The sequence below is a fragment of the Halichoerus grypus genome, chromosome 8 (assembly GCF_964656455.1).
Source record: "Halichoerus grypus chromosome 8, mHalGry1.hap1.1, whole genome shotgun sequence".
In the NCBI taxonomy this organism is placed as follows: Eukaryota; Metazoa; Chordata; class Mammalia; order Carnivora; family Phocidae; genus Halichoerus; species Halichoerus grypus.
Window position 1 is genome coordinate 127,748,914 of NC_135719.1, and position 15,209 is coordinate 127,764,122.

The 15,209-nt window shown below is 44.8% G+C and overlaps 1 protein-coding gene across 3 annotated transcripts in view; it reads left to right on the top strand.

Annotated features, from left to right (window-relative positions):
- Positions 1-13,047: 13,047 nt before the first annotated feature.
- Positions 13,048-15,209, top strand: part of ADCK1 (aarF domain containing kinase 1) — a 113,157-nt gene continuing 110,995 nt past the window's right edge. For 2 of the 3 annotated variants that reach the window (XM_036084375.2, XM_078054022.1), the window contains exon 1: positions 13,048-13,168. The gene's annotated coding sequence lies outside the window, so the exon portion shown is untranslated. Of the gene's footprint in view, positions 13,169-13,391; positions 13,448-15,209 lie in introns of those variants that run through there. The other variant, XM_078054021.1, reaches the window with a different exon arrangement.

Sequence of the window (15,209 nt, forward strand, 5' to 3'; positions counted from 1 at the left end):
GAACTGTCTTTTTCCACCTGGAAGTGAATGAAGAAGCATGTAGATTTAGTTGCCTCTCTTTTATTGGCTAGCTATCTTATCCCAGGCACATCAGTATGGGGTTGAAAACAACAGAGAGAGAAGGGCAGAGCCGAGGGAGTTGCTAAGGATAGAGTCAGGTGGTGTTTTCTACTGTTGTCGCAGCTTTATCAGTTTGACTTGGGATTTCTTTGGGATGCAACCAAAAACATCCTAACTTATCTTAAATACAGCTTGAATGCAGAAGCAAGTAAAAAAAGCCTTTTCATGAAAAGGTAAACAGCTGTCACAAAAGCTATGAATTTTTTTTTCCATAGGAAGGTAGTATGTAATGCTAATGCTAACGATGATATGTTATAGCTAAGATTTACTAAGCCAGGCACTGTGCTAAGAAATGTACAGGTAATATATCATTACATTTATGATCTTACTCAATGGCCATGACCTCCCAATGTTACTCTTTTTCCAGATCCAGAGAAGTAAAGTAACTCTCACAATGTCACAGAGCTAATAGGATTCAAAGATAGGCCCATTGGGCTCCAACACACTCATCAATGATTCTTTTGAACTAGAATTCCTTAAGAAATAAGGAAAAATAAAAGCTTCCAGAAGAATAAGGTTTTGGAGAAAGGGGAATTCTACCTCACTCCTGGCAGAAACATAAATGGATATAACCTTTCTAGAGAACAGTTTGGCAGTGTGTATTAACTACCTGAAAATATTTATATTTCTTTAACTACTAGTTCTACTTTTAAAAAATGAGTGGGACCCCCAAATAAAGATCTTCAAGGATGTTCAGAGCAGCAAAATTTTTAGTTAGCAACATTTAGTTTTGACTAAATGTTAGGAACTAAAATACTATTGCAACTATTAAGACTAATAATGTAGAATTTTTAATGACAAGGAAAAATATACTATCTTAAGTGAAAGAAGTAGATTATAAAACAATATGCACAGCAGGATTCCTAATGTATTATTTAAAAGGCAAGAAGGGTATACCGTAAATTGATAGTGGTGATTATCTCTGCGGGATGAGATTATGGATAATTTAAATTTTCTTCTTTTACTTTTCTGAAATTTTCAAGTTTCAACCATGAATATGCAGAACACTTTATTTATAAAAATCTCAAACATATTCAAAAGTAGAGAGAACAGAAAAATGAACCTGATGAATTCACCACCAGCTTTAACATTTTTCAACACAGGGCCAATCTTGCCCATGGTACTCCTTCCCACTCCCTCCCCCAGGTTATTTTGAAGCAAATCTCAAACATCATATTTTATTTGCAAAAATTTCAGTGCTCTTCTCTAAAAGATATGGTCCTTTCTAAAAACCACAACCACAGTACCATTATCACACCTACATTTAAAAAATAACAAATTCTTCAATATCTTCAAATATCTATCTCGTCTATTTTGGCATTTCTCTGATTGTCTTAAACATTTTGTTTTGTATCTTTCTTGCGTGTTCTTGGTTTTGCTTTTTTAATATATGTATATATTGCATACTTGAATAAAGGTCCAAGTAAAGTTTATCCGTTGTGACTGGTTGATGTGTCTCATATCTCTTTTACCTGTAGGTTCCCTCTTTCCTGCTCCAACTCTTTTTTTAAATTTTTTTTTAAAGATTTTATTTATTTATTTGAGAGAGAGAATGAGAGAGAGAGAGCATGAGAGGGTCAGAGGGAGAAGCAGACTCCCTGCTGAGCAGGGAGCCCAATGCGGGACTCGATCCCGGGACTCCAGGATCATGACCTGAGCTGAAGGCAGTCGCTTAACCAACTGAGCCACCCAGGCGCCCCATCCTGCTCCAACTCTTTTTTTTTTTTTCATGCAATATTTTGTTGAAGAAATCAGATCATTTGCCTCCTAGGGTTTCCTATAGCCTTGATTTTGCATCTTTGTGATGGTCTTCTTCCTTTGTTTCTTATAAATTCTTCATTATATCTAGAAGCTTGATCAGATATAAGGTTTTGTTTGCCTTTGTTTTTGTTGTGGGGTTAGGGGAGGTACAGAGCAACTTCACAGATGGTGGTGTTTACTCCTATCAGGAAAATTCAAAGTCTGGTGGACTTTCTTGTGATATTAGCAGACATTACCATTGCTACACCCATAAATCATTAGGAATTGCAGATTGGTGATGTTCTCTCATTCCTTTTTCACTTATTAGCTGGCATACTTCTGTAAAAGAGAATTTCACAAAGGAAAAAGAGAATGAATGCCTGATTCTTTCTTTTTAATGACCCGTTTTAAAAATAATTAGGTGGTTTTCTAGCATTCTTTGGAAATGACTTAAATTTTTGTTTTGTTTTGGAGTACCATTATAAACTCCCAGAGGTAAAGATCCTTGACGTGCTTCAATCCATTGATAATCAGATTGTCCTACACTTTTGCAAGTGGGAGGCTCTTCATGTCAACTTCTGAGTTCTTCTGACCCAACCCTAGTAGTCTTTGATAACTTCCATGCTTTTTGGTATGACAAGATATTTCAGGATCCTCTTATACATTTCCATCCCCAGGTCTGGAATGAGTCTCTAAGAAGCCTCAATTTCTTTTAGTGGGACAATCTGTGTCCTAGGAGGTGGTGAATAAATGATTATTTTTAAAGATTTTATTTATTTATTTGACAGAGAGAGACACAGCGAGAGAGGGAACACAAGCAGGAGGAGTGGGAGAGGGAGAAGCAGGCTTCCTGCTGAGCAGGGAGGCACCCCAATAAATGATTTTTAATAAAAGGAATAGCAGACACTGGATGGTGCATAACAGTACAAAATGAATAAAATTATAACAGTGTCACAGCCCAGAACCCCTTTAGAGAAAGAGACATGGGGCCACACAACTCAACATGAATATCCACACCATATGACAGACGTGACTCCCAGTCACCCAGAAAACTTAAACTCTGTTCAGCAAACTTATTTTACAAGGAAGTGTAAAACTTTAAAAAGACTGTATGTGTGGATAAGCCCTAGTTATCTGGAAAATTAATGTAGATAGATTGTTTAATTCACCTCAACAGTGGTTCTCAGGCTTATGCCGAGACTAGAATCATTTAGGGAGCTTGTCAAAATACCGATTTCTGGGCCCTACTCCAGACCATCTGAATCCAGGGAGGAGGGATTGGAATTTGTATATTAAGAAGACTTCCAAGTGATCTGGAAGCAGGTGGTCGTAAAAGCTACCCTGTGGTGAACTCCGCCAGATAGATAGACGACAGACAGACAGACAGACAGATAAAGTAAGGGGAGGAGGAGAGATGCCTTTAAAGAGTACACATTGGTGTGGCACCTGGGTGGCTCAGTTGTTAAGCGTCTGCCTTCGGCTCAGGTCATGATCCCAGGGTTCTGGGATCAAGCCCTGCATCGGGCTCCCTGCTCCGCGGGAAGCCTGCTTCTCCCTCTCCCACTCCCCCTGCTTGTGTTCCCTCTCTTGCTGTGTCTCTCTCTGTCAAATAAATAAACAAAATCTTTAAAAAAAAATAAATAAAAAATAAAGAGTACACATTGGAGCATACTTTTGGGAACCAAATCACATTAAAAAAAAATCTAGTGATTCTCTTTTTCTGATTTCAAAAGGATTCTGTTCTCTGTGAAAATTTGAAATATAGAAAAACAAACAGAAGAAAATAACCACCTGCAATCCTATTCCCCAGACATAATGTCCATTAAGTTGATGTATAGCCTTCCAGACTTCTTAAGGGCATTTCAATTGCTCTTTTTTGCTAGCAGACACCATCACTGACTTGCCTGGGGGCTCTCAGCTAGTAAGTGGGAGAGTCCACACTGGAACCCAGCTGCTGAATCCTGAACTTCATCATGTTCCAATCGAACAGAAACAGAGGAGCTTGCTGCCTGCCCTCGGCTCCCCCTGCTCCCCTCCCGCCCAGCATTACTTTACACATGTCTATATTGCATTTTAAAAATTGACTGCAAAGGGCGCCTGGGTGGCTCAGTTGGTTAAGCGACTGCCTTCGGCTCAGGTCATGATCCTGGAGTCCCTGGATCGAGTCCCGCATCGGGCTCCCTGCTCGGCAGGGAGCCTGCTTCTCCCTCTGACCCTCCCCCCTCTCATGTGCTCTGTCTCTCTCATTCTCTCTGTCTCAAATAAATAAATAAAATATTTAAAAAAAAAAAAAAAAAAATTGACTGCAAAATTAAAAAACAATAATCTGTGTCTACCATCCGGCTGTGCGCTTCTCAGCAGGGCAGGAAAATCATATTATTTGTATCAGTATCCTCAAAACAAGACCTGGTGCTTAATAGTGGCTCAGTACCTGGGACAGGGTAGACACCCAACAACTGTTTCTTCCAGGCACAATTAGGTCTCCATGGCCTCTAGTGGAACTGCACTTCAGGTGTCCTAGATTTTCCCGGACTGACCTGGTTTTCTCCCAAAGAAACAGTTTGTAGCATCCCAGAATTTGAGAAACAGGATACTTTCCTGAAAGCGCGATATGGGAATGGGTGAAGGTGTAACCTTCCAGACATTTCCTAATGAAGCAGCGCCCTTCCGCCCTGTTAATTTTCTGGAGGATGGGGAGCTGTCAGCGGCCAACACTCCCAGGAGCTGAGTGATGGGGATACTGGCCTGGTAAAGGGGACCTGGGCAGAACTCAAAGCGTGTGTACTACACCACATAAAATTGTCTAGTGCACACCAGGGGCACCTGTACCATAGTTGGGAAGGTCCCGGTGTAGAGGATGGGGTAGTGAAAGCAGTATTTTAGGTGGTGGTTTATGGAATGTCTGTGAGGGGGAGGAGTCTGGAGGAAGGGGGACCAGATGGAAGTCTGTGGAAAAGTCTAGACGTGGGGATGCATGGGAAGCTTGACAATGCTTGTGGTGACAGGAATGGTGAGGAAGGGTAAGAAAGGAAGGGTATGTAGAAGGAAGTGTCAATAGCCTGACTTAGGTGGGATTGAGGAGAAAGAAGGGAAGAGGAACCTGGGGACCCGGGAGAAAAGCAGTACCAGGGCAGGCAGAGAGATTCAGGGCGAGGATGCTAGCTTGGTCCTTCCGTCAAGACCAAGAGAGCAATTCCCTAACACGAATGTTGGTGGGACTAGCTTCTCCTTTGCTTTTGTCCAGGGTATCCCTTGTTAAAGATAAGGACTTGCTGCTCAGATTTCAGCAAAAGGGGCATGAGAGGTGGAGGACAAAGCCCACGTGCCTCTTCCTCCCACAGAAACACCAACCCACCCACCTGCCCCATCAGCAGGGGCTTGGGGGAAGCTGCAAGACCCTTTCCTCTTTCAGGATCAAATTCGCCCTCGACATGAGTCACGTTTCCAATTGTCTTTCTTTTCTGATAAGGGGGTCCTCACTGGCTCCGCTGCCCTCCTTCCTTGGCAACAGATCGGTGGTGTGAGATTTAATTTCTCAAGAAAACTAAAAGAGACACAAAGATCCTCAGGCTCTATCTCACATAAGCCAAGAACTTCTTTGGGTGTAGAGGGTCAGTGCAGACAAAGGCACTCTGATCGCTTGTGACAGTTTCTCTCTCTAATTATAGAAAGTATTTAACTATTGTTCTGTAATTGCTTGCTGCAGTTAGGTTTGAGCATTGTATTTTTTTTTTTTTTTTGCTTTTGTTTTTTGTTTTGACGAAAGCCTGCTTTCTGATGAGTTTTTTTTTTCTTCTTTTTTTCCTGCCTTGGTCCACTGCCATACCAGTCCCTGGCTATTCCTCTACATAACGGAAGGAGGTGGTATGGTCTTTCTGGAGAAGCCACTTTACCTCATCAAATTGTTTCCGTGGCTTCCCCACCCCTTCCAGTCGCTTAATAGAGAAAGGGAATTAACATTTGTTGAGCATCTACTTAGTATTTGCCCGGCATTGTACTAAGCCCTTGCATAGGCTGTTTTATTCAATCCTTATAGCTAGCTTGAGAGGAGGTATTATTATCCCCAATTTACAGAAGAAGGATCTAAGGCGCAGGAAGGCCAGAGCCAGTCAGGAGCTGAGCCAAGATTCAAACCCAGGGCTGTCAGACTCCATGTTCCTCTCTTTCAGAGACAAAAAGGATTTTTTTTTTTTTTTTTTTTTTTTTTTAAAGATTTTATTTATTTATTTGACAGAGAGAGAGGTAGCGAGAGCAGGAACACAAGCAGGGGGAGTGGGAGAGGGAGAAGCAGGCCTCCCGCCGAGCAGGGAGCCCGATGTGGGACTCGATCCCAGGACCCTGGGATCATGACCTGAGCCGAAGGCAGACGCTTAACGACTGAGCCACCCAGGCGCCCCAAAAAGGATTTTTTATAGACGGGCTAATAGAATACTGCTGCTGCTGCACCTAGCACTGTGGGGGAATTGGGGAATCCTGCTTCCTTACCCTGAAAGTGCCGATCTCTAGGTCCCCAGCTAGTGGAAGGGCTTGGTGGGGAAGCCTGCAGGACTCCGATAGGAGGGGGGATTCCTGTGTTGTGGGGTTCCTGTGTTGAGGTCTGGGACTCCTGGGGCATGGAGAAATTTCTGATATCACGGCAGCAATGACAAGGAGGGAAACCACCTCCTCCCCACCAACGGGGGCTGCAGCAGTCAGGGTCCTACAGGGAATAGACGCAAGTTCAACGCAGTGTTGCATGAATGAACTGCTTAGAGGAGGCACAGGCAGTTAGGGGACCTACCAAGTGGTGAGGAAGCAGCTGGGCGCTAGCACAGCCAAAAGCTGTCACTGCTCCCGGGTCTGAGGGGGTGCGGTGTGGGTGTTCCTGCAGCCCAGTGAGAGCTGGCGCTGGGCAGCAGGAAGGCAGCCTCTGCTGGAATGCAGACCCAAAGGGCAGGAGCACGCACAGGAAGTGGTGTATGTGTGTGTGCATGTGTGTGTGTGTGAGAGAGAGAGAGAGAGAGAGAGAGAGAGAACAGATATCTGAGCCTCTATCTCCCTGGGCTTCCCTGTCTCCTGCCCGTGCTTACCAGTGGCCAAACCGAACTGTAAGCTAGAGGACAGAGGAGCCCCAGGGATGCAGCCTGTGCTGGTCAGTCTCCTGGGCAGAGGGCAGGACAGAGAAGGGTGGAAAGAGGACCTCCAGCAGGGTACAGAGGATATTCAGCCCAGCAGCTTGCTCAACTGTGCCCTCGATGTCAGTCTAGGGAGGTTGGACATTGCTTACAGACACAAAGAATCGTGGAATGGAAATGCTGGAAGAGTCTTAGAGTTCTGCCCATAAAACTCCTTTACTTTATAAAAGAGGATCCTGAATCCCAGGGAGGAAAAATGACTGGTCCAAGGTCCAAGGTCAGTAGCCAACTAGTAGCATAGGCAGGACTGGAACCAGCTAACCAAACTCCCAATCCAGCCTGCCTCTTAACTGGGAGCTGTGGTCGATTAGTGGTTGATAATAAAGCTGAGCCAGCTTGCCTATTTCCTGTTAAAACCGCTCAGAAACCTCAGGGCCATAGTTTACTTTGGCTCCAGACATTTGCCTCAGATGATTCCCTTTAAATACACCTATGATCAGTGTGGGCTGCTCATTCCAGAGCGTGGGCTCTGGAGCCAGACTCATGGGACAGAATTCCAGCTATGCCCTTACTGAGTGATCTTGGACAAGCTGCTTGACTTCTGTGCCTTAGTTTGCTCAGCTATAAAATGGGGATAATAATGGTATCTATCTCATATATTGTGAAAGTTATATGAGAAAATATACTTAAAGCACTTAGACTAGCATCTGGCAATAAGTGCTTGATAAATGATACCATATCTACTATCTATTAGCATATATAAATTTATATGTGATATATGTATACACACACACACACTCACACACACATATCTGTCCAGTAAACTGATTTAGAATTCTGGTTAAGAATTCATTTGGTTTTTACCCTGAGATATATCAGCTGTTTCTTGCAAGGCATTCTTCCTCTTCCTTATGACAAATAAGAAAACTGAAGAGTATGACAATTATAACTCAATAAAGCTGGAAAAAAAAAGAAGAAAACCGAAGGGCCTGTGTGATGTGTTTTTTGTGGGATCCCTCAGCTAGTCAGAGGCAGATAAGAAATACCTGCTCTCCATGTCACTCCAGCTCCTGGGTTGGAAATGAATTCCGGATTACTCATCTTGATTTACTTCCTCCCAGGTGTTAAAAAAAATCCCTTTAGACGTCCATCAAGTCCAGGCCAGTCTGACTATCCCATGGGGCAGGCTAAGCAGGTTTCCATCTCATGGTCATTGATACCTAGAAGTGTTCAGAGCCAGCAGGCCTTGCTCTCTCTTCAATCTTAGTCTCTGCTCTTAGACCCTAGCACACAAATGCATATGGCATATGGATTTGTCTGCAGATTCTCTGGGAAATGCTCAGCTGCCCTCTGGGGATAGCTGGACACCGACCTTCTGGTCCTGGGTCTGGGTCGACACTCTGTCCCGGGCAGGTGTTAACACAAGCTCCGGCCCTCCAGCTCATGCTTCCTTCTATGGCTGTGACTCCTGCAGGGCGTTGCTCACCTTGGAATACTGCTGCGAACCAAATACAGATTTTCTGCTTCCTCTACTACAGGCCTTAAGGCTTTTCCCTTCTGCAAAGAACACAGTTCCCTTACTACTCCCTCCACAGTAATCTTTTCTCATTACCTTAAGCAAGAACCTTGCACTTTGGATTCTCTTGCTTTTCCTCTGGTTGGGGGCTGTCTGATGCTTCCTCCCAGATGGTCCACTTCGAGGACAAGACACACAGCATCCTGCATGAACACTTCTCTTGGGCAGCATTCTGAATACTCAGCTTACCAACTCCCGGCCCTGTTGCCTCAGAAACTCAACTGGGACTTTGGCAGGTTCTGAGATAAGTTAGCTGCTTCCCTCTGTGGCTTTGGTTGCTCAGTGCTTTTTCTATGTAGCTTCTTTGGTCACATCCCATCTCAGCAAAACCCTTCAATGGCTTCCAAGTGCACTTGGACTAAAATCCAAACCAGTGAGCGCTCTGAGGCCCTGTGTGACCAGGCCCCTGCATGCCTCTCCTACCTCCTCCCACACCATTCTCTCTGCCTCAGTTACACGGGGCTCCTCTCTGTTCCTCAAACATGCCAGACTCTTTCCTACCCCATGGGTCTTTGCACTTGCTGTTCCCTCTGCTTGGGGCATACTTCCTCAACTTCCCCATGGCTGGCGTGTTCATCCATCAGGTTGCAGTTTCCTCAAAGACGCCTTGCCTGACTTCTCTATCCAAACACTGTCTCGGGCCTCTGTTTAGTTAGTCTTTATCACACACCGCTGCTTCTTTCCTTTACAGGGTTTATTACATTATGCAACTATCCTGTTGTTTCTTTGTTTCTCTCTTGTCTGTCTCCTTTCTAGGCACTGAGGATATAAATCCCTGCTCTCATGAAGCTTACGGTCTAGTGGAGGAGACAGATAAAAGCCATCTAAACAAACGAATAATATAATTTCAAGTACTGATGAGTGCTATAACAATAAAGCAGTGTAAGGGGATAGAGTGTGTCTCAGGGAATGTGGTGGGGTGGTGGTGGTTAAATAAGAGTAGTCAGGGATGGCCTCTCTGGAGGGGTGACATTGGAACAGAGAACAGATTGCTGGGATGAAGCAGACCTTTGAAATTATAGGGGAACAGCAAGTGTGAGGGCCTTTTAGTAGCAGCCAGTTTGGCAGGTAAACACACCCCATCTCACCTGATCCTCGTAAGAACCTCTGAGATAGGTAGGACAGATAATAGTTAATACCTTTTATCAAGACGGAAACTACCATTTTATCACTGGTAAATCAAGAAGGAAGATCAAGCTTTGCCAAATTAGAAAACTTGCTTTTAAAAATAAATAAATAAATAATTATTTTTTATTAACATATACTGTATTATTGGTTTCAGAGGTAGAATATGTTTATTTATTTTTAAAAAAGATTTTATTTATTTATTTGACAGAGAGAGACACAGTGAGAGAGGGAACACAAGCAGGGGGAGTGGCAGAGGGAGAAGCAGGCTTCCTGCCGTGCAGGGAGCCCGATGTGGGGCTCGACCCAGGACCCGAGACCATGACCTGAGCCAAAGGTAGACGCTTAACAACTGAGCCACCCAGGCGCCCCTCAGAGGTAGAATTTAGTGATTCATCAGTTGCATAAAACTTTAAGTCACACAGTTGAAACAAGACTCTTTGACTCTAAATCAGTGGTGTCTAACCTTGCATAGGCATTGAAACCCTCTGGGGAGCGCTACAAAATAGTCACACCTGGGTCCTGGCCTAGAAATGACCTTGCATAGGCATTGAAATGCTCTGAGGAGCTCTACAAAATAGTCACACCTGGGTCCTGCCCACCAGGGTGCGGCCCAAGAGGATTGTTGTTGTTATTGTTTTAAAGATTTTATTCAGGGGCGCCTGGGTGGCTCAGTCTTTAAGCGACTGCCTTCTTCGGCTCAGGTCATGGTCCCAAGGTCCTGGGATCGAGCCCCGCATTGGGCTCCCTGCTCAGCGGGAAGCCTGTTTCTCCCTCTCCCAGTCCCCCTGCTTGTGTTCCCTCTCTCGCTGTGTCTCTCTCTGTCAAATAAATAAAAATCTTTTAAAAAAATAAAGATTTTATTCATTTATTTGACAGAGAGAGCCACCTGTGTGTGTGTGCACATGCGGGGAGAGGGGCAGAGGAACAAGCAGACTCCCTCTCTGAGCGGGGAGCCAGACACAGGGCTCCATCCCGGGACCCTGAGATCATGACCTGAACCGAAGGCAGATACTTAACCCACTGAGCCCCCCAGGTACTCCCCAGGAGGGCTGTTAAAACTCTCCAGGTGATTCTAACCTGCCTGAGAACCACTGCTTTCAATCCACCAGCTTTTCACTACATGAACTGCTCCTTGAGAGAGCTTTTCCACTAAGTTGCCCATTAAAATCACTGAGGGAGCTTTCTAAGGACTATGGAGTTCCAGATCCTAGACTAGACTCTAAAGTCAGAATTTCTGGGGCTTGTTTATAAGCGCCTCATTTGCCTATCTGCGCTGGAGCCTCCCACATTTATTTTTTGATTTTTTTCTATCTGCTGTTGTCTCTTCATTTGTTCCCTTTGGGTTTTATGACTTTTTTTTTTTATTCCTTTCCTGTCCTTTTCATGGGATTTTAGGAAGGAGTGGATTTAAATGAGTGTACTCGACATACCATGTTGAACTTGAAGGGTTAAAAATTAAAATTTAAGAAGTGTTTAAATAATTAAATTTTAATTATAAAAGTTATACACACATTCATTGTAAAAAAAATTCAAATATTATAAAAGGGCACAGGGTATAAACTGAAAGTTCTCTAACCCCCCCTTCCCCTATTTCCATTCCGCAGGGTAACTGCTAGCTTGCTAGTAACATTTTCATAGTTAAACTTAGGGTGCAATTAGAGTAACCATATTAAGTTTTTAATATATTTGTTCTGTCTTCTCTCTGGTTTTAAACTTCCCATTTTAATTTAAATATCCTTTATGTCTTTTACTGTCTTTTACTGCATCTTTATGCTTTTTTATTTTTTTTTTTGAGGCGAACAACCTTCTCCAGGGGAGCCCCTATTCAACCTTTAATGCCCAGCCTCCAAGTCAGTTCTTAGTTTATGGAGCATTTCAGAATCTCCTGGGCAAAATTACTGTTCCCTTCTTTGTGTTCCTATACCTCTTTGTTCATACCTCCAGCTCACACTTCTCACACTGCTTGAAAATTATTTATGTTCCTATCTTAGCACGTATACACCATAAACTTGAGACAGCGGCAGGGGAGGGGGGCTGTATTAGGCAATTCTACACCACTGCTGTCTCTGTGCATCAATTGTCTTAGTCTGTGGCTTGTCTTTTTATGCCCTTCAATGAAGAGAAGTTGTTGAATTTAATGCAGTCCAAATGTATCAAAGTTTTGTATATAGTTTGTACTTGTGTCATTTAATAAACCTTACCCTGAATCACAGGATGTTTTCCTTTATTTTCTTTTAAAATTTCTGGTTTTGTTTTTTCCCTTGAAAGTCTTTAATCTACCTGGAATTAGTTTTTGTCTGGGGGGTGAATGAGGGATCCAACAGATAACTAGTTGCTCCAGCTCATACACTGAATGATGTGTCTTTCCCCATTGATCTATAATGCCAGCTCAGTCATATATCAAGATCCCACATATGCCTGGATCTGTTTCTGGGTTCTCTAAGCTGATTTCTCTCCCCCCTTCTGCCTATCCTTATACTAATACCAAATGGCCTTAAGTCTTACAGCATTATAATACATATTGATATACGAAAGGCCAAGTCTTTGAAACACGTTAGTTACTCTCCTTCAGGAGTGTTTTGGCAATGCTTTACATTTTGTTTTTGCATATAAATTTTATTTTATTTTATTTTTTAAAGATTTTATTTATTTTTTAACAGAGAGACAGCGAGAGAGGGAACACAAGCAGGGAGAGTGGGAGAGGGAGAAGCAGGCTTCCTACCGAGCAGGGAGCCCGATGTGAGACTTGATCCCAGGACCCTGGGATCATGACCTGAGCGGAAGGCAGACGCTTAACGACTGAGCCACCCAGGCGCCCTTTGCATATAAATTTTAGATTAGCTTGTGATAGTCCAGAAAAAACCCTGTTGGAAATTTGATTGCAATTGTATTGAATTGATAGATGAATTTCCCCCAACTCTGTTCCCTCGAGAAGTACCTCAAGAGATATTTGTGAAATGAGTGAACGTCTGATGAAGGTCTCTAAAGTACATCTTATAAACATGCGAAACAGATCAATGAATGAACGAATGGGGGCCAGAGATAACTAAGATTAATCAGCACATTCTCACCATTCAGCAACTGTCAGTAAATGTATTTCTCGCTTACTTGTTCTAATACCTTATTTAAAATACACAAACCGACAACTCCATCCTCCACTGAACACGAATCCATGCCTCCTTCGGAAAGACTATTGAAAACAAATTTCAGGAGGACTCTGTATCCGCAGCCGGGCAAAGAAACAAGGCTATCTGACAGGTAAGGTGTCTTGACCTCTCTGACTCCTCGGATGGAGAGGTCCAGGGGGAGCGCGGGTTCCGCAGCTCTAGTGCCCGCGGCTTAGGGAACCACGGACTACAAGTCCCGCCAGGCCGCGCGGCGCCTCCGCTTCATTAGGCGCAATCAGTGGGTGGCGGAAAGCAAAGTCCCTGCGAACCCCGTCACCCGCGTGCGGTGTGGAACCTGGCGCCACGTCCCTGCGTCTCTTGGGGTGAGTAGGGCAGGCGCGCCGGGGCCGCACCGCGCGTAGAGCGCGGGGGAGGCGGTGTAGACGCGCCGGGCGCCTGCCTCCGCTCAGGCCGTGGGGAGGGAACCCCCGGCCTGTGACCTTGTCACCGGGGCCGGTGCGTGGCCACGTGACCCGCAGGGCCCCGCCCCCTCTGCGGAGACTCTCCAGCCCGGCTCAGCAGTGGGCGGAAGCGCGGACTGGCTGCTCGGGTGGCGCGGTCTCGCGCGTAGGAAGGGCTGGAGCTGGACCATGGGGCATCAGGTGGCTCACCCAGGCGACTTCTCCCTAGGCGGTCTACGGGCTCCGAGGCGCGGGCGGCGGGGGGCTGGGCGTGGTCTGGACGAGAGCAGGGGGCGCAGACGAAACCCCTACGCTCCGCCTGGACTCGCGGCGTGCCGCAAGAGCGCCCCGGATCTCCCGCACCTTGCCGGGCCCTGCACTTCCAGTTCTCCCTAAAAACGTGCAGATGACAGCTGTGTATGGAGAGCAACCTATGGGAGACAGCACAGCTCTGTCCCCAGGTTAAGTGGCGTTTACTTCCTACTAGGTAGGAAGTCAAGCAATTCAACAAGTATTTATTGATCCCGTCCATGATAATTGGCACTTAGTGTGTGCTCAAGAGATATTTGCCGAGTTGAAAGTGAATTAGACTTATCTGTGCCTTTTTCTTTAAGCGTTTTCTTATTGCACAGCTTCTCAAACTGCATTAGAATCACGTGGAGGGCTTGTTAGCATACGGAATGCTGGACCCCATCCCCAAAGTTTGATTCACCAGCTCTGGGGTGGGGAGCAAGAATTTGCATTTCTAACATGCTCCTGGGAGAGAGAGAAATGCTGTCTGGAACATATTTTGAGTACTGTTGCTTTATAGGAAAAAAGTCCTGTGAACTTAAAGCACCAGCTCTTTTTTCACACCGGGTTATGGGCCTTTGTGTTCTTGTTTGCCAGTTTAACTTTTTGTAGTGATGGTAAACATGTGCATATTACTGTGTACACTGTTAATTTGCCCCTACATTATTGTATATACAGGTTTTCTCGAAGTCTATGCTTGTGTCATTTTTCCTGGGTTACATCATACTCTATTGTGTCATTATTGGCTTGGCTATTTCTCAACAGCCCTCACAGATGTAAGATTTGACCTCTGCTGGGAGAGCTTGCATTTTATTCCTTCCTGATATATGCATTTTCTTGTCAGACAGATAAGAATAGTGCTTGGTTCTGGCATCCATTCCCCCACTCCCTGCTCAATCCCCTGGCCCCCAACTCACTCACTAAATTTCCTGGGTTTAGATTTTTGTGTCAGGGATTCCAGTGACCCACCTCTTACCTGCCACGTGCTCTTTGTGTTTGGTTTTCCACTGTTTGCCCTGAGTCCCCACTTTCCCAGGATGAAGTGAATGGAGAGTTTCTATTCCTTGCCTGGGTGAGATTTATTTTCTCTGTCTGCTCTGGGACCTTGGCATCAGCCAGGGATTCCTTTATTTAATCAATATCGATTCAGCCGCCTCCTGGGCATCGAACCCTAGGAAAGGGAGTTTGATTACATTTGGACAGCATCATTGGTGGTAGGGCAGGTTAGAAACCTGATCAGGCCAACTATATGGTCCCTGGGCATTGACTCTGCATCTTTCCAGACTTGAGACACGGTGGTATCAACTACCTTGTTTGCTTTTTAACCACATCACGAAACATTTTCAGGTTTCCCTGAAAACCTGATCACTCTTATTGGGTCTTTTCCAGTCTTAGGAGCGGAGCAGACCAGAAGAAATAATGCTCAATTTCTCTAATAGCCTATTTAGGAAATGGGAGGAGGCTGTGGACACTTATGGGATTGATGGAATTAGAGCCCAAATTGCCTTTCCTCTGGCCATTCTCACCTGTGCACCAAGCAGGGAAAGGTGATTCCATGCATCTTGTCCTGGGATGTGGCATGGGGAGGGGGCTGCGGATGAGTGGTAACTGATAGGCGTAGCCACTTATTGGCCCACCACAAACAGTAAGTGCTTGGTTCCCCATTTAGTTG